Source organism: Halyomorpha halys, unplaced genomic scaffold, assembly GCF_000696795.3.
Source record: "Halyomorpha halys isolate HHAL.00 unplaced genomic scaffold, Hhal_1.1 Scaffold1097.1, whole genome shotgun sequence".
In the NCBI taxonomy this organism is placed as follows: Eukaryota; Metazoa; Arthropoda; class Insecta; order Hemiptera; family Pentatomidae; genus Halyomorpha; species Halyomorpha halys.
The window spans coordinates 10754-15905 of NW_027109442.1; the positions used below are offsets into that span (position 1 = coordinate 10754).

Here is a 5152-nt window from a genome sequence, read left to right on the forward strand (position 1 = left end):
AATGGTTTCTGAAATGAAGTTTTTCATAAATCAAACTTATTTTCCGAACAACTATAAATCAATATATTTTAGCCAATATCATGAAAACTACTATTCCTACGAAGTTAAAGATGAAAAACTTCTTTATAGTCCATTAAACTAGCTTTAATGTGAGTGCTAATAGACATCTATACGTCACATACTTCCTGAGATATAGATTTCTCGAAATAAATTAAGTAACTACTAATCTTTCAGTAGATTTTTAACAAATTTTCCTTTTTAAAAAGCTATATCTCGAGAACTATTGAACGTAAATAGCTCTTTAGGGCTAATATTTCAGCAAATTTACTCTTATTTAAATAATGTTCTCTTAGATTTTCTAGTGTTGTTGGTAGTTTTTAAGATATAGAGCTCTGAATGAAAAAATAATGTTTTTTTAAGGTTTTGAAATAGCCGCCATTTTTTATTCCCCCTACCTATACTTGGCAGACTCATCAATTTTGACAGGTAATTATACATAGTTTTCATTAAAGTAATCAAGAATTGGAGTGAGATAACTGACTTTTTTTCTTCCCAGCTCTTGTACTAGTGGTTCAAAACTCCTCGGTATTTTAACCTATTCCTACGTTAATACAACTGTTGGTAAGCTGAATGTCTGCTCTTTTTACCCACATTTACAAAATTTAGATTTAATGTCCTTATAAGAGCGAAATATTGGTTTCCAATAATGAAAAACTTTTCAAACGTTTAATTTTATATCTTCGGTTCTAATTTATTTAATTAAATCCAGTTTGTGTCCTTTGGTGCAGTTTATAGTTCCCTAAGTCCCGAGTTTAGGGTAGATTAGTTGAGTAATGTTGAAGTTAATTCTATTTTTCAAAAGAAATAAAAGGCCCAATAAGATAAAAATGTTGGGCCAAAAAATTATACTCTCCGAATTTTTTAAAAAATTTGTTTTTAAGGGTATCTCGAGATGCTAAAAAATTCGTTTCATTCCTATAAAATCTTTTACCACACTCATTTTGTAAGTGGTAAGTCATTTTGAATTGTTTCAATACAGTACTTATAATAATAATAATAATAATAGTAATAATAATGAAAGCCTAACGAACGTGAAGGTTCGATTCCGATACCACCAATCGTTATCTACATACTTCCTGCCAGTGATCCCCCTGCAAACCCAATTCTATTAAATAAGTTTTAACGCAATCCTCCCATCTACGTTTCGGTCTACCTCTCGGACGTTTACCCGTCGGTTCAGTGTTTATTACCATTTTAGGGATCCGCTCGTTACTAATCCCTACAACCTTACATGCCCATCTTATACGCCGCAATGCTATAACATGAATTATATTTACCGTGTGTAGGTCCTTGTGTATTCTTCTAAATTCTCCCGTTAATTCATCCTTTTTCGGTCCAAATATTTTACGTAATAGTTTATTTTCTAAAATCTTTAGGCACTGTTTATCCCTTAGTGTAAGAGGTTACGTCTGGCATCCAGAACAGTGGGAAGGATAATGGTTTTGTAAATTCAAATTTTTAAGTTTTTGGATAGAAGGCGCGAGCTAAGCAGTTTAAAAATAATAAGTATTTTCCGCCTTCAACCTAGCTTTTATTTCTTCATCAATTTCTTTTTTCCTAATTACCGTAGAACCTAAATACATAAATCTATCTATCTGTCCAAATATATTTCATTCTATATCTATATCACCGAGATTGCTCGCGTTTCTACAGCTAACCACGTATTTTGTTGTATTAGTATTTATTTCAAAACCTAGTTTCTTATTGGAATTTATTAACTGGGTTGTATTTAGTTTTATAGTTTCCTTGTCCTCCGCCAATAATACTAAATCATCTGCATACCCCTGGACTAGTACAATACAGCATTAATATTGTAGTAAAATAAAGCTTATTATATAAAGAATATTTATATTTTGTGTAGTATATACATATATATATGATAATATCATAGATAATCAAAGTATTTAAGATAATAAGAAAAAAATCAACTAAATTAGAGCAGTACATTTGGACAAGCGATTAACCTAGAATCCTCACACCAGACTGAAAAGACAGAAAAATGCACGTCGATTTCCATTATTACAGCACTTACTAGACAAACGGTCCAAACTTCCAACTCATTACAAAAGACTGATCTACATGACTGTAATAAGGCCAATCTGGACATATGGAGTTGAGCTTTGGGGCTCCACTGAACCTTCGAATTCCCCTCGTATTCAATCTTTACAATCCAAAATCCTTAATAAAATCCTCAATGCTCCTTACTTCGTCACAAATAAAATCATACATAAAGACCTTAATGTTCCCTATGTAACCGATCTAGCCCGAACCAGATATCACTCCTTCCATTATAAACTCTCTAACCACTCAAACCCACTAGTTTCTAACCTTGCATTCTCTTCCATTCCTGACAATCCTCCGAGGCGTCTGAAAAGAAGATGGCCACGAGACCAGCTAATGTAAAATGTCATTAGAGTGCTACCAATGGGTAGTTTCTCTACACGCCTGTAACACTCCAATTTAACTTAGATCAGATTTACTAAATGTATTATAATTTATAGTAGTAAATAGCAATAAATAAATATTTAAAAAAACTAGAGCAGTATTAACGATTATAATCAGCTGTACTGTAGTATATAGTTATCATTTATGTTGCTATAGTTACTGTCAATATAATATATACCAATATAGCATTTCCGGGTCAGCTAGAAATATATATAATATAGTACTTATGTTTATATAATATTATGACATATAATAAATATATTGTTACTAGTATATATATAATAATATGTAATATATAACATATTTTCAATTAATTGTAATTTACCTTTTGTGATACTAATTACAGAACTCCTATTTTCACTATCTAGCCAGCCGTGAGTTATAAATTTAACATCGATATCTCTTATAAAGACCGATCTCAATTTCTGGTCTGTATCGTTGGGGGCAACGCGTATTCCATTCGGTACGTTCCTGAAATTTTATTGTTTTACTTTTGAAGAATAATCAAATAAATACATCAAGAAAATATAAACATTCCTTTATATGAAGGCACCTATGAAGCATAATGATAACATATATGAGGAGAAGATGGTTGGGGGGTGCGGTCAGAATATTACACAAATAAGTTGGAATAACCTATTTAATAATGCACTATTTAATAAGTTATTTCAACTTATTTGTGTTATATTTTGACAGCACCCCCCAACCATTTCAATTTGAGATGGGGCGATAAATAAAAGTACCAAAATAGTAGAAAAACTGTTTATTAACTGTGTTAGTGTTTCGCTGCACCTTACAGGGCTTCATATTTTCAGAACATTAAATTAGAATTGACAGAAAATTAAAACTATACAGAGATAGTTCTATATAAACTCTATATACAGAGATATTAGAAAATAAGTAATTTTTTTTTTTAATTTATAAAAGAAAAGGAATTTAAAAGAAATATATAAACACAATTTGTCTATTGTAATATTAGACAAGAGATAAGATGATGCTGTTAGTTAACTTATATATAATATTATATAAAATCTTATCATTTATGACGGTTAGCGAAGAAGTGGGGATATTTATACCTGTTTCTTTCCCTCTTTCCTAACTTTTCAGTTGTCATTCTTGTTTCAAACAAGACAGGTACTTCCCCCTTTGTTCATTTACTATTTTTATTAATTTTCTAAATATTTCCTTTTACTTGTTACTATATCTCACCTTTACCACATTTACTTCACCCATCTGCTTACCTCTTTACCATATCTACAACTATTTCTAACTAGTATTTTTCTACAAATTATTACTCTCTTTACTTATTTACTATTCTATCATACCAGGCAGTATTTATTAGTAACTAGTTTCCAATCCACCAATATATATACTTCCTTAGATTATTACTATTATTTCTTTTATGTATTTTAAAAAACAAAACTTTTTTTTACTTCCCAATTACTACAAAAAACTCTTATAATAATAATAATAAAACTTTATTTATTGTGGGACGAGTCCCTTTATAATAATACAAATAAATCAATAGATGAGGGCTGAGGAGCCTCAGCCAAATACTTAAACAAAAAATACAAAGAAATATAAACAGTCATAATAAAAATATAGGTTACTTTCTCACGTTTATCAGTTGAACAATAAAAAAAAAAAAAATAAGAAAACGATGTAAAAATAATTAAAAATAACATAATAGTTTACATACATTAAACGGTGATAATAAGACAAATTTGGACATATTGGATAAACATACTCATAGGGACTCCACCAAGCCATCAAATTCCTCCCGTATCGAATCCTTACAATCTAAAATCCTTGATGCTCTTTATTAAGTCTTAAATAAACTCATCCATAAAGACTTCAACATCCCTTTCTCTGCAAATGTCTCGAAATAGATAAATTTCCTTTCATTTAAAACTCCTTATGCATCCTAACCCATTATTTCCTATTCTCTCACCCTTAACAATCCCTGATAATTCTCCGAGGGGTCTGAAAAGAAGATGGCCACAGGACCTTTTGTTGTCATCCTTGTTTCAATCGAGACATAATTTTTATTAATTTTCGTAATGTTTGCTTTTACTTGTTACTATACCTCATATTTGCCAGAGTTACTTCACCTATCTGTTTCCCTCTTTACCATATCTACAACTATTATTGGAGAAGTTTGTCGGGGGGTGCGGTTAGCAAAGAACAACATAAATAAACAAAACAATATTTATTTACTTTATACCGACGTTTCGACCTGAGTTTCAGGTCTTCATCAGAGGTTATGGCGTAGAATGTCAAACAGGCCTTCCTTCAGTTTTAGGCCTACCTTCTACACCATAACCTCTGATGAAGACCTGAAACTCATGTCGAAATGTCGGAATAAAATAAATAAATATTGTTTTGTTTATAAATAACAAAACAACATAAGAAACATAAATGTTGCTCTTTGCTGACCGCACCCCCCGACAAACTTCTCCAATCATTTATTTTAATACTTTGTCAATTCTTACAATGTTGGTATCTTGTTTTCATTTAACCCTGATCAAATCCTGCAAAGTGGTTAAGAATAAATAGTTTTCTTTTACTATTTTGGAACCTTTATTGACCGTCACCCGGACTATCTTCCTACAGTAGAAATTTATGTAATAATCATAATAATAATAAT

General features: G+C 30.6%; 1 long non-coding RNA gene across 1 annotated transcript in view; it reads right to left on the reverse strand.

Moving 5' to 3' along the window:
* Nucleotides 1-2838: 2838 nt before the first annotated feature.
* The window catches only part of LOC136795814 (uncharacterized), a 12333-nt gene continuing 10019 nt past the window's right edge, over nt 2839-5152 (reverse strand). The window contains exon 3 of the long non-coding RNA XR_010843495.1: nt 2839-2976. This is a non-coding gene — a long non-coding RNA (uncharacterized lncRNA). The remainder of the gene's footprint in view (nt 2977-5152) is intronic.